This window comes from Eubalaena glacialis, chromosome 8 (genome assembly GCF_028564815.1).
Source record: "Eubalaena glacialis isolate mEubGla1 chromosome 8, mEubGla1.1.hap2.+ XY, whole genome shotgun sequence".
In the NCBI taxonomy this organism is placed as follows: Eukaryota; Metazoa; Chordata; class Mammalia; order Artiodactyla; family Balaenidae; genus Eubalaena; species Eubalaena glacialis.
Window position 1 is genome coordinate 73,423,399 of NC_083723.1, and position 27,456 is coordinate 73,450,854.

A 27,456-nucleotide genomic window follows, 5' to 3' on the forward strand; every position below is an offset into this window, starting at 1 on the left:
AATACCCAGTTCTATAGTAAATAGCAAACAGAAGGCCTTAGTCTATTTACCATTTTTAGAATATATTTCTAAACTGGAAGACTCAGAGGCGTAAACATTCTGACCTCCTCGTCCCCTACCTCAAAAAAGCAACTTTAAAAAGGGGGGAGGGAGGAGGCTTTATAAAATCCCAGAACCTACAGTTCGGGCAGCAAACACACATCGTCTTCATTCTGCTAAAACACGATGCAGCAAGCCTCCAAAAGTCAGTCTCCCAGGGGAGAGAGAAGGAAGATGGGGGAAAGCCTGAATGTGTTGATTTGGAGCCAGCAAACTCCTTATGAATAGAAATGTAGTAATCTTGAGTCATCTGGCTGTGTAAGTAAAAAGAGCTTGTGAGCGTGTGACAATGTTGTTTGGTTTAAAGGAAGTTTTGGGGAGTTTATGTTTTATTAATAGATTTTTATCTGAAAACAAAAACTAGCCCCCTGCCTTCCTTAAATTGTGAGGTAGAACACTTTGATTTGTTCTGCTCTGCTCTGAGCACATTATAGGGACTTGATAAATTGCAGCTGATTAAAGCCAGGAAGTCAAGCCAAGTGGGGGCAGAGGAGGGTGGGGAATTCCTCAAGAAAGTCCGTATGACTTAAAATGGATGTTGAGTCCTGGGGACTATAGCTAGATATCACTGACAGCACCAAGCGTGGCCTCAGAAAGGAAAAAGTTTGACTTTCACCACTTACTCAGGTTAGTTAGGGAGAAAGGTATCAGGAGCTTTGAATGAAAAGACAAAAGCAACCAATCAAAATACTGATGGGTTCTACCTATCCGTCAACAAAGACGAAGAAGTAGTCAGTAACTGAATGAACTTTGACAACTATACATCTGTGGCTGTCCTATTAATCATATTATTCACTCTGATAATGGCTGTCTCATATATACGTGTGTGTATGTGAGAATATATATAATATATTCATATTCTGTTTTACCTTCCCAGTGTTTAGTATTATTGACCTTTTAAAAGATAAACTTCTGTTTGAATAAATTATGGTATATGCATACTATGGTACAACAGGTAAACATTTTCAAAACTGAGATAGATCAATATGTATTGTGTAAATATGTCTAGAGTAAGTGAAAAAAAATTACCATTAACCCGTTTTCATATTTATATGAAAAAATTAGACATGTATATGTTTCTATATGCTTAGAAAATTTCTGAAAAAGAAGAGAACAACAAACTGTAAGTGTGTATACCCGGAATACAGTAAGTCCCCTACATATGAACAAGTTCCATTCTGAGACCACATTTGTAAGTCCAATTTGTTCGTAAGTCCAATGAACTTGGACTTGGAGGAAGAGGAGGTGAGAGATGGTAGAGCTGAAGGATCGTTTGCAATAGGAGATGGAGGGCAAGATGCAATGTCACTCATGCCTGATGTTGACGGCACTGGTTTTGGTTCCTTGCTGGATTCAATTCTATCTACCCTCTTGAAAAAATGATCCAGTGATGTCTGGGTAGAAGCTCTTTTTCTCGTCATAGATGACATGTGGTAGCACTGGATTGCATTCTGAAGAGCTGCTGCAACCTTTGTGTATCCTCCTATGTTCAGGTCATGTGCCTCAAGAACTAACAGTGGCTCCTCAAATAAAGAAAATCCCCTTGCCATTTCCTGCATCGTGAATCTCTTCGGTTCTTCAGTTACTTCTTCTTCCTCTTGTCTCTCTTTGTCCTTTCTCTGGGCCTCCAATTCCATCAGGTCTTCATTAGTAAGCTCCTAGTGCTGCGCAGCAAGGAGTTCAATGAAGTCGTCCTCTTACAGATCTAGCTTGAAATAAAGATACTGTACTACTGTACTCTATACAGTACTGTACAGTAAAGTACACAAAAGCACAACCACTTGTAGAGGATGCACACACGTGACAATGTATGCCAGACACATGAACTAACTTACGTGATTAGACACGCGAATACATGTTCGCATCTTTGAAAGTTCAGAACTTGAAGGTTCGTATGTAGGGGACTTACTGTAGAGAGAACATTTTCTTTGTACTTTGTACCTTTAAGTATAATTTGAATGTTTTATCCCCCCAAAATGCATTGTTTATAATAATAGAAATAGTAATTTAAAACATAAACATAATATTTACTTCATTTTTACCTATCCCACTCCAAAAAAATTTCACCTAATTACAATGGTATACCTTGCAGGAGAAACAGTTGTTAGTAATGGACCACGTAAACCTTGGCAATTATGAATAACCAACTCCCAGCACATGTTTATCTGCTTCCTTTGTTGGTTATAAATTACAATGGCTAATTTTTCAAGAAACTGTGATACAAAGAAGGAAATTTTTAACTGGATGCTTTTAATATATGTATACTTATGTTATAGGATTCAACTTTTTTTTTTTTTGGCCATGCCGCCCAGCTTGTGGGATCTTAGTTCCCCAACCAGGGATAGAACCTGTGCCCCCTGCATTGGAAGCCCAGAGTCCTAACCACAGGACCACCAGGGAATGCCCAGATTCAACTCCTTATATGGTTATTTGTTTCACATTTGCCTTCATCTTAGATTGTAAGTTCCCTGAGGGCAAGGGCCCTAGATACAAAAGGTATAGTGCCTGTTTCATAGTGGACGTAAATTAAATGTTTGTCAAATGATTAGAGAATGTATTGCTGCCACTGAGAAGTAATGTGTTGTCCTCAGAAACAAAGATGACTATTCAGCATCTGTGTGGCATATGTATTTTCAGTGGGAGGATGGATCTGTGCCAGTTCTCCATCTGAACTTCTCATTCACAAGGTTATAGTTTTGGCTGGCCTGAATTAAAGGTGCAGTGTCTGCCTGTAAACAAATAAACTTACCGAGGAGCTGAACCCAGCATGGGTTGAACTGAATCGAATTCATCAATTAAAGCATGTGCGTGTATTAATTAGGCCTAGAGTAATAGCAGCAGTGGCTGGAGACCCAGGACTCATGGGTTTTCGTCCCTACTCTATCACAAAGTGTTGTGTGGCCTTAGACAAGTAAGTGATTTACCCACTTCCTTACCTGTAAAATGAGAGTCTTGAACTAGCTGACCTCTAGGGTCATCCATAGCGGCCAAATTCTAAGTTGAATGGTGAAATTTCTGCTCTCCCAGCTTAAACACTGGGATATATTAATGAAGAGTAATTAATACACAAATAAGAGAGACAAGGATCCACTGATAAAAATTATGAGAAATTAAAGATACATTATTTCTAGTCATGTTATACATAAATTATGCTTTTCTTATGAATGGATCTTGTCCATATAAGAAAAATAGCAGGCTCATATACTGGCAGTAAATTTTAAGGGAATGAATCCTAATCTAAATTAGATGAAATATAGAGGATTTGATTAGAATCTAAAGTACCAGCAAAAGCAGAAGCAGATTTACTGACCTGAAATAGTATCAAAAGATATTATCAGAGAAAAGAAATCTATGAAAAATGGATGCCAAGGATGTGGGGACTAGAGTTGGGAAGTGAAGTTAAAGTGAAAACATATGTTAATTAATGTAAAATTTTAGAATTTAGCCAGTGTAGATAGCTAAAGATTAAGACATATTGTTGACTGTAATTACTAAAGTGGTAGAAACTAACATAATTAAATATCCTCTTAGAACTCTAAACAGTTACCCTAGTTAATTATTTTTTTAACACTTTTTTATTTTTTTTTACTAAATAGAAATCTAATTAGTCCAATTACTTAAATGCAAGCATTTACATTAGAAAACGAGTCTCTTCAATCAAAATTATGTAACAAGAATTTAGCACTTTACAAAATTCTGTAGTATGTCACATGACATAGCTATAACTTTTTATGTTGTAGCAACAGGTACTTATGTCAAGACTTCAGATTTTATTAAAGGGCAATCTAAAACAATAGTAGAGTCCAGATATAAGACATGAAAAGGACCTCATGAATGTTAGTTAAAACAGATAACAGGACAAAAGCAAGGTAAAATATAATGCTCCAAGTGGCCTCTACATTTTGGTAAATGATAGAACTATCTGAGAAAAATTATTTTTACTTTGAAGAAAGTTATAAAATTACATTAATTTAAAAACATTAACAGATGCATGATGTATGCACCTTACTTTCAAAAAGTTCAGAAAAAAATAGACATATGTAGAGTGGAAAAGATCAATAGAGAAAGCATACAAAAATGATAAAGCAAACAGTACAAAATGTTAATAGGCAAATCTAGGTAAAGGGTATACGTACGTTCTTTGTGCTATTCTTCTTTTTTTTTTTTTAACATCTTTATTGGAGTATAATTGCTTTACAATGGTGTGTTAGTTTCTGCTTTATAACAAAGTGAATCAGTTATACATATACATATGTTCCCATATCTCTTCCCTCTTGCATCTCCCTCCCTCCCACCCTCCCTATCCCACCCCTCTAGGTGGTCACAAAGCACTGAGCTGATCTCCCTGTGCTATGCGGTTGCTTCCCACTAGCTATCTATTTTACGTTTGGTAGCGTATATATGTCCATGCCACTCTCTCACTTTGTCACAGCTTACCCTTCCCACTCCCCGTATCCTCAAGTCCATTCTCTAGTAGGTCTGTGTCTTTATTCCCGTCTTGCCACTAGGTTCTTCATGACTTTTTTTTTTTTTTCCTTAGATTCCATATATATGTGTTAGCATACTGTATTTGTTTTTCTCTTTCTGAGTGACTTCACCACATCTTCTTTATCCATTCGTCTGTCGATGGGCATTTAGGTTACTTCCATGACCTGGCTGTTGTACATACTGCTGCAATGAACATTGGGGTGCATGTGTCTTTTTGAATTATGGTTTTCTCTGGGTATATGCCCAGTAGTGGGATTGCTGGGTCATATGGTAATTCTATTTTTAGTTTTCTTAAGGAACCTCCATACTGTTCTCCATAGTGGCTGTATCAATTTACATTCCCACCAACAGTGCAAGAGGGTTCCCTTTTCTCCACACCCTCTCCAGCATTTGTTGTTTGTAAATTTTCTGATGATGCCCATTCTAACTGGTGTGAGGTGATACCTCATTGTAGTTTTGATTTGCATTGCTCCAATAATTAGTGATGTTGAGCAGCTTTTCATGTGCTTCTTGGCCATCTGTGTGTCTTCGTTGGAGAAATGTCTATTTAGGTCTTCAGCCCATATTTGGATTGGGTTGTTTGTTTCTTTAATATTGAGCTGCATTAGCTGTTTATATATTTTGGAGATTAATCCTTTGTCCCTTGATTCGTTTGCAAATATTTTCTCCCATTCTGAGGATTGTCTTTTCGTCTTGTTTATGGTTTCCTTTGCTGTGCAAAAGCTTTGAAGTTTCATTAGGTCCCATTTTTTAATTTTTGTTTTTATTTCCATTTCTCTAAGAGGTGGGTCAAAAAGGATCTTGCTGTGATTTATGTCATAGAGTGTTCTTCCTATGTTTTCCTCTAAGAGTTTTATAGTGTCCGGCCTTACATTTAGGTCTCTAATCCATTTTGAGTTTCTTTTTGTGTATGGTGTTAGGGAGTATTCTAATTTCCTTTTTTACATGTAGCTGTCCAGTTTTCCCAGCACCACTTATTGAAGAGACTGTCTTTTCTCCATTGTATATCCTTGCCTCCTTTGTCATAGATTAGTTGACCATAGGTGCGTGGGTTTATCTCTGGGCTTTCTGTCTTGTTCCATTGATCTCTGTTTCCGTGTTTGTGCCAGTACCATATTGTCTTGATTACTGTAGCTTTGTAATATAGTCTGAAGTCAGGGAGGCTAATTTCTCCAGCTCTGTTTTTTTCCCTCAAGACTGCTTTGGCTATTTGGGGTCTTTTGTGTTTCCCTACAAATTTTAAGATATTTTGTTCTAGTTCTGTAAAAAATGCCATTGGTAATTTCATAGGGATTGCATTGAATCTGTAGATTGCTTTGGGTAGTAGAGTCAATTTCACAATATTGATTCTTCCAATCCAAGAACATGGTATATCTCTCCATCTGTTGGTATCATCTTTAATTTCTTTCATCAGTGTCTTATAGTTTTCTGCATATAGGTCTTTTGTTTCACTAGGTAGATTTATTCCTAGGTATTTTATTCTTTTTGTTGCAATGGTAAATGTGAGTGTTTCCTTAATTTCTCTTTCAGATGTTCCATCATTAGTGTATAGGAATGCAAGAGATTTCTGTGCATTAATTTTGTATCCTGCAACTTTACCAAATTCATTGATTAGCTCTAGTAGTTTTCTGGTGGCATCTTTAGGATTCTCTATGTATAGTATCATGTCATCTGCAAACAGTGACAGTTTTACTTCTTCTTTTCCAATTTGGATTCCTTTTATTTCTTTTTCTTCTCTGATTGCCATGGCTAGGACTTCCAAAACTATGTTGAATAATAGTGGTGAGAGTGGACATCCTTGTCTTCTTCCTGATCTTAGAGGAAATGGTTTCAGTTTTTCACCATTGAGAATGATGTTTGCTGTGGGTTTGTCGTATATGGCCTTTATTATGTTGAGGTAGGTTCCCTCTATGGCCACTTTCTGGAGAGTTTTTATCATAAATGGGTGTTGAATTTTCTCAAAAGCTTTTTCTGCATCTATTGAGATGATCATATGGTTTTTCTCCTTCAATTTGTTAATATGGTGTATCACATTGATTGATTTGAGTATATTGAAGAATCCTTGCATCCCTGGGATAAATCCCACTTGATCATGGTGTATGATCCTTTTAATGTGTTGTTGGATTCTGTTTGCTAGTATTTTGTTGAGGATTTTTGCATCTATATTCATCAGTGACATTGGTCTGTAATTTTCTTTTTTTGTAGTATCATTGTCTGGTTTTGGTATCAGGGTGATGGTGGCCTCATAGAATGAGTTTGGGAGTGTTCCTTCCTCTGCAATTTTTTCAAAAATTTGAGAAGGATGGGTGTTAGCTCGTCTCTAAATGTTTGATAGAATTCACCTGTGAAGCCATCTGGTCCTGGACTTTTGTTTGTTGGAAGATTTTTAATCACAGTTTCAATTTCATTACTTGTGATTGGTCTGTTCATATTTTCTGTTTCTTCCTGGTTCAGTCTTGGAAGTTTATACCTTTCTAAAAATTTCTCCGTTTCTTCCAGGTTGTCCATTTTATTGGTATAGAGTTGCTTGTAGTAGTCTCTTAGGATGCTTTGTATTTCTGCGGTGTCTGTTGTAACTTCTCCTTTTTCATTTCTAATTTTATTGATTTGAGTCCTCTCCCTCTTTTTCTTGATGAGTCTGGCTAATAGTTTATCAATTTTTTTTATCTTCTCAAAGAACCAGCTTTTCGTTTTATTGATCTTTGCTATTGTTTTCTTTGTTTCTATTTCATTTATTTCTGCTCTGATCTTTATGATTTCTTTCCTTCTGATAACTTTGGGTTTTGTTTGTTCTTCTTTCTCTAGTTCCTTTAGGTGTAAGGTTAGATTGTTTATTTGAGATTTTTCTTGTTTCTTGAGGTAGGCTTGTATAGCTATAAACTTCCCTCTTAGAACTGCTTTTGCTGCATCCCATAGGTTTTGGATCGTCGTGTTTTCATTGTCATTTGTCTCTAGGTATTTTTTGATTTCCTCTTTGATTTCTTCAGTGATCTCTTGGTTATTTAGTAACGTATTGTTTAGCCTCCATGTGTTTGTGTTTTTTACGTTTTTTTCCCTGTAATTCTTTTCTAATCTCATAGCATTGTGGTCAGAAAAGGTGCTTGATATGATTTCAATTTTCTTAAATTTACTGAGGCTTGATGTGTGACCCAAGATGTGATCTATCCTGGAGAATGTTCCATGCACACTTGAGAAGAAAGTGTAATCTGCTGTTTTTGGATGGAATGTCCTATAAATATCAATTAAATCTATTGGTCTATTGTGTCATTTAAAGCTTCTGTTCCCTTATTTATTTTCATTTTGGATGATCTGTCCATTGGTGTAAGTGATGTGTTAAAATCCCCCACTATTATTGTGTTACTGTCGATTTCCTCTTTTAGAGCTGTTAGCAGTTGCCTTATGTATTGCGGTGCTCCTATGTTGGGTGCATATATATTTATAATTGTTATATCTTCTTCTTGGATTGATCCCTTGATCATTATGTAGTGTCCTTCCTTGTCTCTTGTAACATTCTTTACTTTAAAGTCTATTTTATCTGATATGAGTATTGCTACTCCAGCTTTCTTTTGATTTCTATTTGCATGGAATATCTTTCTCCATCCCCTCACTTTCAGTCTGTATGTGTCCCTAGGTCTGAAGTGGGTCTCTTGTAGACAGCATATATATGGGTCTTGTTTTTGTATCCATTCAGCAAGCCTGTGTCTTTTGGTTGGAGCATTTAATCCATTCACGTTTAAGGTAATTATCCATATGTATGTTCCTATGACCATTTTCTTAATTGTTTTCGGTTTGTTTCTGTAGGTCCTTTTCTTCTCTTGTGTTTCCCACTTAGAGAAGTTCCTTTAGCATTTGTTGTAAAGCTGGTTTGGTGGTGCTGAATTCTCTTAGCTTTTGCTTGTCTGTAAAGCTTTTGATTTCTCCATCGAATCTGAATGAGATCCTTGCCTGGGTAGAGTAATCTTGGTTGTAGGTTCTTCCCTTTCATCACTTTAAGTATATCATGCCACTCCCTTGTGGCCTGTAGAGATTCTGCTGAGAAATCAGCTGTTAACCTTATGGGAGTTCCCTTGTATGTTATTTGTCGTTTTTCCCTTGCTGCTTTCAATAATTTTTCTTTGTCTTTAATTTTTGCCAGTTTGATTACTATGTGTCTCGGTGTGTTTCTCCTTGGGTTTATCCTGTATGGGACTCTCTGCACTTCCTGGACTTGGGTGGCTATTTCCTTTCCCATGTTAGGGAAGTTTTCGATTATAATCTCTTCAAATATTTTCTCTGGTCCTCTCTCTGTCTCTTCTCCTTCTGGGACCCCTATAATGCGAATGTTGTTGCGTTTGATGTTGTTCCAGAGGTCTCTTAGGCTGTCTTCATTTCTTTTCATTCTTTTCTCTTTATTCTGTTCCACAGCAGTGAATTCCACCTTTCTGTCTTCCAGGTCACTTATCTGTTCTTCTGCCTCGGTTATTCTGCTATTGATTCCTTCTAGTGTAGTTTTCATTTCAGTTATTGTATTGTTCATCTCTGTTTGTTTGTTCTTTAATTCTTCTAAGTCTTTTTTAAACATTTCTTGCATCTCTCGATCTTTGCCTCCATTCTTTTTCCAAGGTCCTGGATCATCTTCACTATCATTATTCTGAATTCTTTTTCTGGAAGGTTGCCTATCTCCACTTCATTTAGTTGTTTTTCTGGGGTTTTATCTTGTTCCTTCATCTGGTACATAGCCCTCTGCCTTTTCACCTTGTCTATCTTTCTGTGAATGTGGTTTTTGTTCCACAGGCTGCAGGACTGTAGTTCTTCTTGCTTCTGCTGTCTGTCCTCTGGTGGATGAGTCTATCTAAGAGGCTTGTGCAAGTTTCCTGATGGGAGGGACTGGTGGTGGGTAGAGCTGGCTGTTGCTCTCGTGGGCAGAGCTCAGTAAAACTTTAATCCGTTTGACTGCTGATGGGTGGGGCTGGGTACCCTCCCTGTTGGTTGTTTGGCCTGAGGCAACCCAAAACTGGAGCCTACCTGGGCTCTTTGGTGGGGCTAATGGCAGACTCTGGGAGGGCTCATGCCAAGGAGTACTTCCCAGAACTTCTGCTGCCAGTGTCCTTGTCCCCACAGTGAGCCACAGCCACCCCGCCTCTGCAGGAGACCCTCCAACACTAGCAGGTAGGTCTGGTTCAGTCTCCCCTGGGGTCACTGCTTCTTCCCCTGGGTCCCGATGCACACACTACTTTATGTGTGCCCTCCAAGAGTGGAGTCTCTGTTTCCCCCAGTCCTGTCGAAGTCCTGCAATGAAATCCCACTAGCCTTCAAAGTCTGATTCTCTAGGAATTCCTCCTCCCCTTGCCGGACCCCCAGGTTGGGAAGCCTGACGTGGGGCTCAGAACCTTCACTCCAGTGGGTGGACTTCTGTGGTATAAGTGTTCTCCAGTCTGTGAGTACCCACCCAGCAGTTATGGGATTTGATTCTACTGTGATTGCGCCCCTCCTACCATCTCATTGTGGCTTCTCCTTTGTCTTTGGATGTGGGGTATCTTTTTTGGTGAGTTCCAGTGTCTTCCTGTCGATGATTGTAGAGCAGCTAGTTGTGATTCTGGTGTTCTCGCAAGAGGGAGTGAGAGCACGTCCTTCTACTCTGCCATCTTGGTTCCAATCCTCACCCCAGTTAATTATTTTTAGGATTAAAGATTATCCTCCTTTTTTGAACACATCCAGGAACTGAAGTAGCACAAGGTTAGGTGACCTATACCAAGTTTCCAGTGAGTCATCAGTGAAACTGGTACATGGAATTCAAAACTCTTGTCACCAACTTTTATGTTCCAACTGTTGGATAACGTCCAGTCTTAAGGGTTTCTTTTTTTTTTTTTTAATTTATTTATTTATTTATTTATTTTTGGCTGAGTTGGGTCTTCGTTTATGTGCATGGGCTTTCTCTAGTTGCGGCAAGTGGGGGCCACTCTTCATCGCGGTGCACGGGCCTCTCACTGTCGCGGCCTCTCTTGTTGCAGAGCACAAGCTCCAGACACGCAGGCTCAGTAGTTGTGGCTCACGGGCCTAGTTGCTCCGCGGCATGTGGGATCTTCCCAGACCAGGGCTCGAACCTGTGTCCCCTGCATTGGCAGGCAGATTCTCAACCACTGCGCCACCAGGGAAGCCCAAGGGTTTATTTTTGTTGTTGTTGTTGTTGTTGTTTTGACAAAGAGAAATTTAAAATCAAAAAGGGGAGGGAAATGGAAGATTGGAGAAACCAGTGTATTCTCACAGGTAAATGGAGGCTCTCCCACTTCTTTCCCCCCTGTTCTATCAGCCATCTGTTGCCTAGTCACTCATAATTCAAATCCTTTTCACTTTTACAGAAATCACTCACTGCTGACGCAAATCTCCAGTCTTGTTCAGGAATAAGACCTGATTGTTTTGTAGATAATTCTATATTTTTTCATCATATATTTCAAGAGGCCTAGGGATGTAAGTAAATTGACCTACTTGCAAATTACTGTAGGAAGAACAAAGAAGTTGCAAACCCATCCAAATGGTGTCAAGTATAAATTAGCTCAGAATAGTCTTGAAGAAAATAAACTACCAAGGTCAAAGTGTGCATTGAAATACTGGTAAATTCCCCTCTCCTACTAAATCATACTTAAATATTACAATGGCCTCTCCTTCCTGTTTTTCATTTTGTATAATTTGTAAATAGAATTTTATATGAGAAAACATCTACTACCATTTCAAACTAACATACAATTCACTCAATTATCCCTTTGGTGTTATTTGTGTGTGTGGAGAGATGTGTCATTACTAAAGGGTCCTCATTTATGATTGTCATCAATTTCAATGCATCATGTTGCACCCAGCAGAATTAAAATTCAGAGGCCAGTCCTGTAATTGAACCGTGGACATGGATGCAAAAGTGGTCAGAAGCTAATACTTTTGGTCAGTCTAGAGAAGTCCTGTTAGGAGCAATTAAATTCAGAAATGTAGCTTTTCTATCAAAAACATCCTAGTCTTTCTTCCCAATGCCCTTGACAATTCATCTGCATTCACATGCCTATTCTTTTTTTTTTTTTTTTTATTTTTGGCTGCATTGGGTCTTCGTTGCTCCATGCGGGCTTTTCTCTGGTTGCGGTGAGTAGGGGCTACTCTTCGTTGCAGTGCACAGGCTTCTCATTGCGGTGGCTTCTCTTGTTGTGGAGCACGGGCTCTAGGCACGTGGGCTTCAGTAGTTGCAGCACGCGGGCTCAGTAGTTGTGGCTCGTGGGCTCTAGAGTGCAGGCTCAGTAGTTGTGGCACACAGCTTAGTTGCTCCGTGGCATGTGGGATCTTCCCGGACTAGGTATGGAACCCGTGTCCCCTGCATTGGCAGGTGGATTCTCAACCACTGCGCCACCAGGGAAGCCCCACATGCCTATTTTTTTAAATTATTTTTTATTTTTTTTGTGGCTGCATTGGGTCTTCATTGCTGCCCGTGGGCTTTCTCTAGTTGTGGCGAGTGGGGGCTACTCTTCATTGTGGTGCATGGGCTTCTCATTGCGGTGGCTTCTCTTGTTGCGGAGCACAGGCTCTAGGCACGTGGGCTTCAGGAGTTGTGGCGCACGGGCTTAGTTGCTCCGTGCCCACATGCCTATTCTAATCAAGTGCTTACAAGCCAGAAAAAGTATCCATAGGATAAGTATATTGATGGTGTCGTTGGATGTATCATGTTCCCTAGCTAAAATGGCTTACTATTGATAATTTTTAAATGTAACTAGAATAATTTGTGGCTTTATAATGGGCTGCAAATTGATGATCTCATCTTATTTTAACCCATACTACTCCAAGAGACATTATCATTATCACTATGTTACACAAAGGAAATGGGCATAGACATGCCAAGAGACTATCCCCAAGAGGTTCCAGTTTTATACTGAGACACACTTTGGTTACCAAAATCTTTTCTTTAATAAAGCTTTTTTGTAGCACGATGTATGGCATTTTCTTTTTCTTTTGATATATTTTGGGTATAATTGTGATTGTCCTTATTGTATAGAAAGGAACTATTTTGAAGCAGAGAGAGTGCAAGGAACTGGCCAAACTCAAACAAGTTTATGGATGGGTCAAAACTCCTAAACTCTAGCACTGTAATTTGCCTTTTTTTAACATTATGGGAAGAAATTAGAAGTGTGGTATTAAAAGACGTACAATTGGGGCTTCCCCCGTGGTGCAGTGGTTAAGAATCCACCTGCCAATGCAGGGGACATGGGTTCGAGCCCTGGTCCGGGAAGATCCCACATGCCGCGGAGCAACTAAGCCCGTGCACCACAACTACTGAACCTGCGCTCTAGAACCTGTGAGCCACAACTACTGAGCCCACGTGCCACAACTACTGAAGCCGGCGTGCCCTAGAGCCCATGCTCTGCAACAAGAGAAGCCACCGCAAGGAGAAGCCTGCGCAACACAACGAAGAGTAGCCCCCGCTCACCGCAACCAGAGAAAAGCCCGAGTGCAGCAACAAAGACCCAATGCAGCCAAAAATAAAATAAATAAAAATTTTTAAAAAGATGTACAATTGACTTTGAAAAAGAGGCTCCTTCCTACTCTAATTGGTGTTTGTAAATGAACTAAACATTCTAAAACTATCACTTGAACCACTGTAGCATGTGTCATAAATGGATTAATGCATTTTTGCTCATAACTAATATTTAATCCAGTATTCCTCACCTATGAAGATGAGTCATATCAAAATTAGTAGGTGTCTTAGTCTGTTCGGGCTGCTATAACAAAATACCATAGACTGGGTGGCTTATAAACAACAAAAATTAATTTCCCACAGTTCTGGAGGCTGCAAGGCCAAGATCAGGGTGCCAGCATGGCTGAGTTCTGGTGAGAACCCTCTTCTCGGTTGGAGATTGCCAACTTCTCACTGTGTTCTCACATGGCATGGCAAAAGGGGTGAGGGAGCTCTTCAGGGCCTCTTTTATAAGGACACTAATCCCATTCATGACAGCTTCACTCTCATAACCAAATCATCTCTCAAAGACCCTTCAAATACTGTCACACTGGGAATTAGTTTTCAATGTATGAATTTTGGGTGGCGGGAGCAGGGAGGAGACACAAATATTCAGTCTACAGCACTTGGGTAGCATTTTCAAAGAACCACTATAGAACACCTTAGGCAGCGACTGGAGGGGCAGGAGGAGGAAGGGGCACATATGGATTGGAAAAGCCTCCAAGGTGATTCTTGTACAACCCCCACCAAGTGAGAATCGCTGATTTAGTCCCTTAAATAGCAACATGATGGTAGTTACTTGATGAATGTCAGATATAGAGAACAACACAGCAATACCCGTGAAGCATAAAAGACAATAAGGTTGGAGATGTAACATCCTAGATGTGTTTCAAACAGTAAAAAAGAAAACAGTATTAGGAGCCAGAAGATACTAATTCTCAGTTCTAGAACCTTCTCTCATGCGTTGTATAATATCACTAATCCTCTGCTTCCTAACTTATAAAACCAGAGATAGACAATTATCCTGGTACGACCCACCTACAAATTTAAGAGATCATTACCTCCTTTTCCTAATCAAGACTATTTTGAATTCTTCTAATTGCAAACCAAGAAAACAGGGATAGGCCGATACAGTTGAACAGAAAGGATTGACTGAATCAGTTTCCAGTACTATCTCTGTTTTCTTATCATAAGCAAGTCCTTTCACTTGTCTTCATTTGTTTATTCATCAAATGCACATTGAGCACCTACTATGTCCTCGGCACTCTGCTAATGGCTGGATATACTGCAGTGAAAGAAGTGGAGCATGGTCACAACCCCTACCTCCACAGAGCTTACAGACTAGTGAGGAAAAATAAAAGGTGACCCATTTTAAAATAGGGGAAGGACTGAGTGGTATGGATACCCCACAGAAGGGAGATTTCACCCTAATCTGAGGGTCAGAGACATCCACTCTGAGCAATCACACCTAAACTGAGACCTGAAAGATCCATAGAGGCAGTCGGGGGGCAAACAGGAGCTCCTGGCAGAGGTATCAGCACTTGTGGGGGCCAGATGGCAAAGGCAGAATGTGGTGCACTCAAGAAACTGAAAAGGTAGTCTGAGTATAGAATGGACATGAGATAAGGCTGGTGAATTCGACAAGGGCCAAAAGGTAGACACTTTAATAATCATACAGTAAAGACTCTGTACGCTTTAATTCCTATTAGAAATGTCAGACAACACTCATGGGAGTTTCTGTTCCTCCTGAAAACCCACTAAAACAATAAAGAATGAATTTTTTAAAAAGTATTAAAGACTCTGTACACTTTAATTCCTATTAGAAATGTCAGACAACACTCATAGGAGTTTCTGTTCCTCCTGAAAACCCACTAAAACAATAATGAATGGATTTGTTTTAAAGTATAAGTCCCCAAGCACATAGATAATAAAAGAAGAAACAGCACCAACACAACTTTGGAAGCTGGAAAAATTATGGTTGAGTAGTAACTCACCTGTCAGTCCCAAGAAAGCTGAATCCTAAGCCAGCAGTTGGCAAGGCTGGGAGGCAACCTACTGAAAGTTTATAACTGACTGTCAAGACACCTAACCTTCTTTCTTCACTTTCTTCCCATACTTCTGACCAACAGATTGCCCTACAGTGAAACCCACAGTTGACAAGCCAACCATGTAAACTGAGCTTGCCCAAAGCTTTCTAGTGCCTCTCTTCTAGATATGGGCAGACAGTCAAGGATCTCTATAGACAGTTGATGGAATATTCTAATAAGAAAGACAGAGGCCAAAACAAACATAGAAAAGCAACAAAGAAGAAATAAAGACTATGCAGGAGGAAAAAAATAACCTACTATTAATATCTTCAAAGATTCAAAAATAGTGAAATATTATAAGATATTGCAGTCATCGAACAAGAACCAGATGGTATTAGTGTTTTTAAAAATAGCAGCCAGGGCTTCCCTGGTGGTGCAGTGGTTGAGAATCTGCCTGCCAATGCAGGGGACACGGGTTCGAGCCCTGGTCTGGGAAGATCTCACATGCCGCGGAGCAACTAGGCCCATGAGCCACAACTACTGAGCCTGCGCGTCTGGAGCCTGTGCTCCGCAACAAGAGAGGGCACGATAGTGAGAGGCCCGCGCATCGCGATGAAGAGTGGCCCCCGCTTGCCACAACTAGAGAAAGCCCTCGCACAGAAACGAAGACCCAACACAGCCAAAAATAAAATAATAAATAAATTGAAAAAAAAAAAAAAAAAAAGTAGCAGCCAGAGGGCAAAAATGAACTCTTGGATAATAAAAATATCACAGTATAAAAGAAAACTTCCAGTGAATGTTTAAAATATAAAGTTGAGGAAATCTCCCAGGAAGTAAAACAAAAAGATAGAAAGAGAAGAAAAGATAAAAGTTGAAAAAGGTACAGACTAGTCCAGGAAGTGCAATATCTGAATAAAGGGAGTTCTGGAAAGAAAGAACAGAGAAAATGGAGGGGGAAAACTATCAAAGAACCAATTCAAGAAAATTTCCTACAATGAAAGGACATGACTTTCCAAATTAAAAGAGCCTATTGAGCTCCCAAGACAATAGATGAAAGTAAACCTACATTGAGACACATCATTATGAAATTGCAAACCCTGTGGACAAAGAGAATATTCTAGAAACTTTCAGGAAAGAAAAACAGGATTCTAAAAAGAATCAGGTATCAGAATGGCTTCAGACTTCTCAACAGCTGCACTGGATGCTAGAAAATAGTAGAAGGAAATGATTTCTAATGTAGAGTTCCCCAGCCAAATTATTAATTAAGTGGGAGGGCAGAATATAGATTTTTTTCAGACGTGAAAGGTCAAAAGCACTGTCTGACAGGTCCATTTCTCAGGGAGCTATGAGAGAATTTATTTAACTACAATAAGAAAAGAGAAAATGGAATCCAGGGAATGGGATTCTGATACATGAGAAAGTCAGGGTGATGGTGAAGGGAAAATCTAAGACCACAGCTCCAAAGGAAGCCTAAAGATCAACCAATCTGCTGGACTGGAGCAGGGCAGAGGCCCTGGAGAAAGATCACCAAGAAAATGACATGGATAGAATGACTGGCATTTAAAGAATGTTGAAGGAAGATTTCTTAAAACTGGGGGTGGGGCAATTTGGGAATGTATTGATGATAAGTATACATCAATACATAGATCAGTCTGCCCAGAGGTGAGCATGATCTCCCACTTAGGAATTTATTTGGATGTCCAGACATATGACACAATGCACCCACCCATGACTATAAATAAAGTATACTTAGTACTAATACTAAGCTAGGGGTTCCCAGCAGGGAAAGGGCTCATGCAGGAGTTTGATGAGAAAATGACAAAGGATGAGGGGTGGTTTGGGGCTTTCACTGTGGTTAAAAGGTGGAGCCAGCATGGTGGGGAATTACCCTAACATGGGCTAAAGTCTGCCCTATTTGAAATTCCCATCAGCTCTTAGAGGTAAAGGCCTACACAAGTCTTCTCATCTTGGCTGCCCAGATGTGGGAAGATAGGGAAGAGGGATGGAGATTGAAAGCTTCCAATAGTCAAACATCGAAAATGGAGTTAAGCCTCTTTATTACAAAAACCAAGTTACAGCGGGGAAAAGTTATTAACTCAAAAAAAAAAGTTGTAAAGGAAAAGTATTTGTAGCATAGTATTCTTTGGCTCAGATGTGAATAACATTTACAAAGTCATATCAGTGTAACTACTGAAGGCAACATAGTTAAGTCATGGCCATGTTGAGAAGATGAGGAATAAAAAGTGTTCATGTATGTGGTGGGTATCATAGGGTTTAGTGAAAATAAGCTAAATCTTCATCTTCTAGAGTGGAAGTCACTGAAGTTGTTTTAAAGTAGCAATGTAAACATGTTCTTTAGCGATATGGAGATAATCCCAAAAGAATCAGGTAAAATAGTTGATAGCGGTTGCCCCAGGGGAAGCTGAAGCACAAGAAATAGTGAACAGTGCTGTAGGAGAGGGTATGTTGGAGGAATTCTGTTTTGTTTGTTTGTAACAAGCCTGCCAGTATAACTTCTCAAACATATATAATTAAATTTCCCCCCAGATTTGACTTTATCTTAAAGGCAATAGGGAGCTACCCATCACCTTGGAGCTCTAAGCAATGAGGCTCTGAGCATGACAGTGAGATCAGATTTGCATTTTATTAAGATTACTCTTGGGGCTTCCCTGGTGGCGCAGTGGTTAAGAATTCGCCTGCCAATGCAGGGGACATGGGTTCGAGCCCTGGTCTGGGAAGATCCCACATGCCCATGCACCACAACTACTGAGGCTGTGCTGAGCCCACGAGCCACAACTACTGAGCCCGTGTGCCACAACTACTGAAGCCCGTGCGCCTAGAGCCCGTGCTCCACAACAAGAGAAGCCACCGCAAGGAGAAGCCTGCGCACCACAACGAAGAGTAGCCCCTGCTCACCGCAACCACAGAAAAGCCCACGTGCAGCAACGAAGACCCAACGCAGCCAAAAATAAAAAATAAAAATAAGATTACTCTTGTTACTTTGTGGAGAAGAAGTAGAGGAAGGAAAGAATGGACACAGTGGTGTCTATAAGGAAGCTTAGCTAGTCTAGCCTGGAATCTAGACAGGAAGCTTGCCTGGACTCAGGTATGGCGACAGGGGTAGGTAGAAGTACGCAGATTGAGATTGACTGGATTGTGGGATGGAAGAGGGAGGACTCAAGACTGATACTGCATTTTCTGGTTTGAACAATGGGTGAGTGGGGAGCTGTTTATTAAAACAGGAAATCCAGAAGAGGAGCAGGTTTGGATGGAGTAGAATGATTTAAATATTGGATATTCAATAGCTGAATGGCTATAAGGCCATTGCAGATACAGCCTGGCGCTCAGGAGAGGAAGCCAGGCTGGTGATGGAGATTTGGAATCAGCAGCATAGAAATGACAATTGAAGTCCTGGGAGCGGGTGAGATTGTTCAGGGAGTGGGCATAGAGTAACCAGCATCAAAGACAGAGACTGAACTAATATAAACAAGGGAAGGGGCAGAGCAGTCAGCAAAGGGGAGTAAAAGGGAGTAGGCAGAGAGGCAGTAGAAAGTTCCGTGTACTACAGAAGTCAGGGAGGAGAATGAACGTTCAACAGTATCCAAGGAGCCGAAAGGGAACACATACACTGGAGAGGCAAAGAGGAGGGACTGTTAGTAACCGTGACAAGAGCAGTGTCTGTGAAGCAGTGGGGCAGGTTGAAGAATACATGGGAGCCAAGGCACTCATTTTAATCACTGTTTAAAAGATAATAACAGGAAATTTTCTTGAGTGCTTTTTATGGGTGGGATACTGAATTAGGTACTTTACCTACTTTATCTCATTTAATTCTCAAAACAGCATCATCTCTACAAAATAGATGCTATTGTTGACAACCACATTTTTCAGATGAAGCACCTAAAGTTTAAAGAAGTTAAGCAGTTACTCAAAAGAATAGAGACAGTAAGCAGACAGGCTGGAATTTGATCTCAAAGAGTCTGACTCCAGATTGTACACTCTTAAACACTGCACCATACCCTCTAAATGATCTACCAAAGAAAACATTACCACTCATCTATTCAACAAACCTGCTGTGTGCCAGGCACTGCACCATACCCTCTTAAACACTGCACCATACCCTCTAAATGATCTGCCAAAGAAAACATTATCACTCATCTATTCAACAAACCTGCCATGTGCCAGGCACTATTCCAGGTGTTGGTGATCCAGCAGTGTACAAGACAACGCTCCTGCCCTCATAGATCTTACTTTCTAGTGGAGGAGATAGATAGTAAACAAATTAAAAAATGCATGTGTACTTTCAGTGTTTGGTGTAATGAATACCAAGAAATCACTCTGGAGAGTGGCTAGAGAGGAGAGCTATTTTAGGTCACAGGCCTTCCTGAGATGACGTTTTGGCAAAAACCTAAATGAATTCAGGGACTGAGGCAGGAGAAGATGCATTCCAAGCTAAAGGAGGCGAAGTGCCACAATCCTGAGATGGGGGCGGGGACGGGGGGGCGCAGAATGAGTGAGGGGGAAATTGGTAGGCCAGATAGTTGGTAAGGAAGGTGGGGCTGCATCATGCTCAGCCTCAGAGGTGAGAGTTTAGCTGTTGTTTTGGGAGTGATAAGAAGTCAGGAGGATTTTGAGCAGGATAACGACAAACTCTGACTCACATTATATTGATATTAGCTTGCAATAAAGCCTGGACTTTGGATTCTGTGACCATCAGCCTTTCCATATTCTCTAGAATTGAGATGCTATGTGGCTACTGAGCCCTTGAAATGTGACCAGTCCAAACTGAGATGTGCTCTAAATGTTAAATGCACACCGGATTTCAAAGACTTAGTACCAACAAAAGAATGGTATAGATCTCATGGCCAATTTTTTACATTCATTATATGTTGATACAAATAACATTTTAGATATATTGGGTTAAATATAATATTCAAATTAATTTCACCTATTTCTTTTTACTTTTTTTAAAAAGATGTAGCTACTAGAAAATTTTTAATTACTATTTATGTGGCTCATGTTATATTTCTTTTGGATAGCACTTGTCTAGACAACTTCCCTTCTGCTTTCGGCTTCAGCATGTTATAAAGACAAATGACATAACTTGTGTAGGGCTCTTTGAGTTTTCTTAAGGAAACATATTATGTAACAACAAGACAAATTATTGAGGATGATAGTTGGCCAAAAAATGTACTGTTCTTTATAGGCCAAAGATAATGTTACTGACTTGATCGTGGTTTTGTGTTGTTTTTCCAACGGTGCTGATGAGTTTACACAAAGTCTTCTGTAATGTTTCTCTCCCCGCCCATTCCACCCCCTCCTTGTGCTCCCTTATGACCGAAACAGCATGTTTTTGAAATACCTGGCCCAGGTTAAGAATGCAGTTCTCAGCCATGGAAATTTTTCCCTGTGCAAAGCATTCAGTCTTGTATAGGTTTGAACCTCAGCTTATTTAACATGATATTCTAATTATCTGGTCTACTCAAGCAAGCAGATTCCAAATGTCAGTGATTATATCTATAATCATGGTTATAGAATACTCTTGGCTCTTTTATATTTAATTCTAAATATGGTCAATTAGAATGTACTATTTAGGACTTCCCTGGTGGTGCAGTGGTTAAGAATCCACCTGCCAATGCAGGGAACACGGGTTCGAGCCCTGGTCCGGGAAGATCCCACATGCCGCGGAGCAACTAAGCCCGTGCACCACAACTACTGAGCCTGCGTTCTAGAGCCCACGAGCCACAAGTACTGAGCCCGTGTGTCACAACTACTGAAGCCCACACACCTAGAGCCCGTGCTCCGCAGCAAGAGGAGCCACCACAATGAAGAGCAGCCCTTGCTCGCCGCAACTAGAGAAAGCCCATGCACAGCAACAAAGACCCAACACTGCCAAAAATTAATTAATTAATTAATTATTTTAAAAAGGGGAAGGACACCTAATTAAGTCATCAAGATGAGAGATTACTAAAAATAATCTTGATGATATATTACCATGTAATTTTTGGTATATAACTGAGAAGAATTCAAAGAACTGAGTCCCATTGCTATAACAAAACTCCATCAGGGACTTCCCTGGTGGTCCAGTGGTTAAGACTCCACGCTCCCAATGCAGGGGGCCCAGATTCAATCCCTGGCCAGGGAACTAGATCCCACATGCATGCCGCAACTAAGGACCCCACATGCTGCAACTACAGATCCCACATCCCGCAACTAAAAAACAAAAAGATCCTGCACACAGCAACGAAGATCCTGCATGCCACAACTAAGACCCTGCACAGCCAAATAAATAAATAAATATTAAAAAAAAAAAAACTCCATCATTCCTATTTACTTATTTAGGTGAAGAGCTTCTCAGCACCTCTATTTGCCAAATCATACATTCAACATTGACACTAAATCCTGTATATTTATCCCCGGATACATGGGGAGAAAGGCTTTACTCATCTCATTAAGAGCTGCAATTCCAATACAATTTTACATTTTATGTTTAATAATTATCCAGTATTTGCAATATATCTATGCTGTTTTGAGAAATTGTGCAGAATTTTCTAACACTTAGAACCTTATGATCACAGGAAATTTTAAATTATTTCCGTATTTCTGTTGCATAGAAGTATGTTATTCATGAAATACTTTAAAGTATAAAATATATATTAGGAAATGGAATGGAAATACAATTTCAAGAAGAAAAACGAACAAAGAAGAACTTATTTATGTGTATTTTAAAAGTATTACGGGGCATCAAATTGCTATAATATTTAGATTCTACTGGATAGATTCAAATAGAGATGTGACAGTTTATTTTTAAATGTCATTATTCATAATGTACTGGAACATATATATATATATATATATATATATATATTTGTAACCTAACATGATAAAAATTTTAGGCATCAACTTAAAAATGTGGTGAGGAATGTATTACTTCTTAAAATATTTTAGGAGTACTTGAATGAACATGTCTGGAGACAATGAAAGGAGAAAATTGTGTTAGACAAGAAAATGATGAAGGAAAGAACAGGCCAGCTGTTGAGACTGATTGCACAATGAAATATGATGACAAAGGACCTGTCTACTCACATTTGCTTTTGTGTCCTTTATCAAAGAGAAAGATCTAACGAGAATGATTGAATGGACATTGTTAAAGAGGAAGAGAAGTTCAAGATGGAAAGAGAAATTGTAACAGTGTACCCATCTCTTTGGCAGCCAACGGAAGGTGGTGAGACTAGCAAGGATTTGAGTCCACCAGGACTGACTCAGAATTCTGACTCCGCCAGTATTAGTGATGTGACCATGGCATGATGCTTAACCCACCTCATCTGTATAATGGGCATAGAGCGATTTACCACATAGGGTTAAATTTCATAAATTTCAATGTAAAGTGCTTTGCATAGAGTCAAGCATAGCCATGCATAAAGAGTGGCTATTTTAATTATTATGTAGCTGTGGGCCTTGGAGCAACTTATACTACTTAAGTCTCACTTTCCTCCTCCATAACACAGGAATAATAACATCAACCTCCTAGGATTACTATGAGGATTAAATTGATAATAAACCTGAGAGCACTTATAACACAAAGAAGGCATTCAATAAATATTAGTTCTTTCCACACCCCTTCCTTCTAGCTTCCTATTGATTTAGACAATCCTATGGTACACCTGATGGGACGTGATGAAGAAGAGTCTAATTCCAAATACCTATTTCTAGAATAGTATATTACCTTTATTGTGTCTACTAATAAAAAGACTAAAATTGAAATGATTCTCTTTCTTGTTAAGAGACCAGGGTCTCATATTCCAAATGACTCTATCCTTGTGGATATGACCTTTCTGTTTTACTAGCAAATCTCATTAATGACAAAATTATTTTCCTGAAGTTGTGGAAGATAAATATACTGCTGATCTATGACCATGTAATCAATCCTCTCACAAAGAGGACCGCCTCACAAAGAAAAAATTCTTTCCAAGTGTTTCCTTTTCTCTCATGAGTGAAAGGACAAAGCATTTATTAATCTATGGGAATAAATACTGTTGATTAATGTGATTCACATATTTTGAATGGTACCAAGTATGCCCTCTCTTTGCAGCTTTGTGTACAAAACAAAGCCTGGTTTAAGATGAGCTAGGATGCCCGGGAGGGAGTTAGGGAACCAAGTTTCACTGAACAGGCAGGAAATATGTCTAAAGCCACTTCCTCCAGTTTAATCTGTGGGATAATGTCAATTTGGTTCTTTTCAGAAATAATCTGAAGAGTTGCTGTCCCTGTTGAAGAGAGGGGTGTAATGACTGAATAGTAGTCCAAATGCATAGGAAGGCCCTATATCAGTCAGGATCCCAGCAAGAAACAGATGGCACACTCCAAAGGAGTGAAAGAAGTATCGCTGAACCCGGATAATGGCTATGTGGGCATCTATTATACTAGTTTCTCTATATTTGTCTGTGTTTGAAATTGTCTATAGTAAAATACATGAAAACGGAGGCGTGTAAAAGAGGGACTGATGAAAGTGATTTACAAAGGTGTGGGCAGAGGTTAAAGGAAAACAAGGGAAGGCGATATCTCCCTCTTTCCCCTCCATACCCCTTCCCCCTCACCCGCACAGGACTGGCAAGAGTGGCAGGTGCTGCCAGCCGCAGGCTTGAAGGAGCAAGGGAGAGGGACCAGCTCTGGGCACCCAGGGAGACCTGTAGCTGTAGAAAAGGGCCACCATCAGGAATTGCTGCCTTGGGTGGAGGAACGCAGACACCGTTAACCAAGTACATAAATTTGTGAAGCTCAGTGCAAACTGAAAAATCAAGAAAAAAATGTAATTAAAGGTCCTGAAATATAAAACTTTAGCTTTTCTTTCACAGTCTTTCTTTCCCTCTCACTTGACTGGTCATGTTTTAAATTTTTTCTATTTAACACCATTTAAAATAAAGAAAAAAATTAAAAGTTTAAATTATCAGCACACACTTTACCACTTACATTGTGCAATGTCAGTTTTAAATGCAATATAAGAGCATTTAACTTGTATGCAGAATCACCAAAATTATCCAATTCATATTTCAAAGTTCATACATAACATGTGCATTTTTTTTCTTGATGGAACAGTGGAAACACCCCTCAAAACTAACTCAACTATTCCATTTAACTTCTTTATACACACACATTGTACCAACACTGTCTGCCTTTGGCTTACTAATGAGTAAAGAGGGGCTGAAAGGAAAAGGAACTATAGATTGTCCTGTCTTCCCTTTCCTTCTGTGGCATCATTTTTAGTGTAAGTGGTTGGCTAATATAGGGAAGTAACATGAGTAAGAAAGGATATGATAGAGTTCCTTGGTTAGTTGGGTTTCTTAGCATGCCACAGCCTTTTGTTTGTTTGTTTGTTTGTTTGTTTTGGTTCAAGTGGAAGGAGAGGCATTTCGGGCTTAATCAGTCACAGAGGTTTACCTTGACCTTGCTCTGAGTCTCAATGAACTCCCAAGTGTCATGGATGCACAGGAATGCTATGCCCGTAGAGCACTGGAAATGCTGTATGCAAATGGTGCAATCAGAAATGGCATACGTGTATCATGTGTATCTCCTCTTTAGTAATCAGACTTTACTAACAAAACACACATTCAAAGATAAAATTAAGAATTTCAAAATGGTGTCAGCAAAGCATTAAATCAAATGCAGGACCCCTCTGAGTATGGGGCCCTATTGACTGCAGAGGTCACACACCCATAAAAGCTGCCCTGCTGCCAACCCATGGTCAGGCAAGGAAGAAGCCAGGAGAATTAATGTTCTTTCCTTCAGTCCTCCCACCTCCTGCACCACTTACAGTAGGTCTTCGTACATGTGAGATATAATAGAAAATATACATATATTGGTCTCTACCCCTAGTTCATGGTACAGAGCTCCTAAAACACTTGTAATTTCCTAAGTGATAAGAGCATAGGAGCATCTTTTGTTCTAAAATTTGGTCTTTGACCCCAGTTCCTGACACCGATCTCCTAAATCCTTTGGAATTTCCTGGGTGATAGCAATATCCTTTGTTCTAAGAAGGTGACTCTTTTTTTTTTTTTAAACAACTCTGAATTTTTTTAAAAATAAATTTATTTATTTATTTTTGGCTGCATTGGGTCTTCATTGCTGCGCGCGGGCCTTTCTCTAGTTGCGGCGAGCGGGGGGCTACTCTTTGTTGCAGTGCATGGGCTTCTCATTGTGGTGGCTTCTCTTGTTGCGGAGCATGGGCTCTAGGTGCACGGGCTTCAGTAGTTGTGGCACGCAGGCTCAGTAGTTGTGGTGCACAGGCTTAGTTGCTCTGCGGCATGTGAGATCTTGCCGAACCAGGGCTCGAACCCGTGTCTCCAGCGTTGGCAGGAGGATTCTTAACCACTGCACCACCAGGGAAGCCCCTAATAAGGTGACTCTTGGTGGGCTCTTGGATGGGGCCTGGTCACCAGAAAGACCAAGCCATGATTAGAAGCTTGGAATTTTCAGCTCACCTCCCATTCTCTAGAGAGGGGAGAAGGGCTGGAAATGGAATTAATGGTCCATCATGCCTACATGATGGAGCCTCCATAAAAATCCCAAAATATGAGGTTCTAGAGAGCTTCTATTCTAAGTTGTTGAATACGTGGAGGTGCTGGGAGAGTGGAGCATTGGGAGAGGGCACGGAAGCTCCATTCCCCTTCCCACATGCTTTGCCCTTCATATCTCTTCCATCTGGATGTTCATCTGTATCTTTTATCATACCCTTTAATAAACTGGTAAACGTAAGTGTTTCCCTGAGTTCTGTGAGCTATTCGAGCAAATAATCAAATCTAAGGAGGTCACAGGAATCTGATTTGTAGCCAAGTTGAACACAAGTTGTGGGTAACCTGGGGACCTACTACTTGAGATTGGCATCTAAAGTGGTGGGGAGGGGGGCAGTCTTGTAGGACTGAGTCCTTATCCTGTGGCATCTGATGCCATCTCCAGGTAGTGTCAGAATTGAGTTACACTGTAGGACACCTAGCTGGTGTCTCAGTTGCTTGGTGTGGGAAAAAAACCCACACGTCTGGTGTCAGAAGCGTGTGAGTGTGGCAGTAGTGTGAGAGCAAAACAGATATGCAGGAGAAGTGTAGGTTTTTCCTACACAGTACACAATTAGCGCTTGGTAAAAGTGAGAAATTATTATTATGCAATGACTCGAAATATAGCACTTATACACATTTGGGCAATATTAAAGTTGTAATATTTCTGCAATAGATGAAGACTATGATCCATTTGTTTTTACTATGTATAATTTTACAAAAACTATGATTATGAATGGGTGGATTTTTCCATGTTTAATCTCTAGCCAAAGATAAGTATTGTGAAGTTTTCATTAACAAAACACAGCCACTTCTGAACTTTTCTCACCAAAAAGCAGAGGTACACCTTACCTTTTTATACCTTGAAGATAAATTGGCCTACTCCACCATCCCCAAACATTGAGGAAAGATTTTTTTCCTCTTTAACCTTGGTCAATTTATACACTAACATAAGGAGATTAGATGGAATACCAGATCCCACTGAGCAAATAGCTAGGTGGGGCTCTTTTCTCTTTAAAGGAAACTTTAGATTAGAATCAAGTTTGAATAAAATAAACAGTTTAGAAAATGTTAGAGAGGTTTGGTCATCAGTCGTTCTTACTTCTAGAGGTCAAGTTGAAATAAAATAGTAAGAGTCAGACTTTCTGGATTCCTGTGCATATCCAAGCAAGCTCATCACACAACCTCACTAATTTCCATGTCCTCATCCACAGAAGAATCATGTGGAAAGTGCTGCCCAGCCCCACTCCTAAGGTTCTTGTGAGGATATAAAAAGATTTTTTTGTTCATTAAAAAATACCTGAAAAACAAAAGCACTCTACAAATGCAAAAAAAAAATTTATTCAAATAACTTTCTTCTTACCTAATTTCTTTTTTGCACATCATTCAACAGCAGGTAGACTGGCTTATCTGTCAGGAGAAACAGCCCTGAATTAATCCCATTCACGTCTTTGAAGTGTTCTTACCAGTATCTGTAAGAAAAAAATCATACTCGATTAACCAACTAGTGTTCTTTAATGTTCATTATAAATAAATGGTGTCTGGTCAATAACAGGTTCTCAAAAAAATTTGTTGAATGAATTCGGAAGTTCTATAATTTAAAACATTCGACATGATTTCACTCCCAAGGCTGTTAAAAGTCAAAACAATGGCTAAAACAACCTAGTTACTAGGGAGACCTAATTTTCATGTAGAGAGAGTTGAATAATAACAAGAACCAGAGCCTTGCAGTAAATGCTCTTCTTCTGGCAGACTTGATCACTGTGGTGACTGTCCAGCATGAATGTGTAATAGCAACACATTTATTTAGTATTTCTGTTTAAAAAAAGAGTGA

The 27,456-nt window shown here is 39.7% G+C and overlaps 1 protein-coding gene across 1 annotated transcript in view; it reads right to left on the bottom strand.

The window, feature by feature from the left end:
- The window catches only part of CDK14 (cyclin dependent kinase 14), a 595,554-nt gene extending 568,474 nt beyond the window's left edge, over positions 1 to 27,080 (bottom strand). Inside the window, exon 1 of the mRNA XM_061198583.1 lies at positions 26,986 to 27,080. The gene's annotated coding sequence lies outside the window, so the exon portion shown is untranslated. The remainder of the gene's footprint in view (positions 1 to 26,985) is intronic.
- Positions 27,081 to 27,456: the final 376 nt, after the last annotated feature.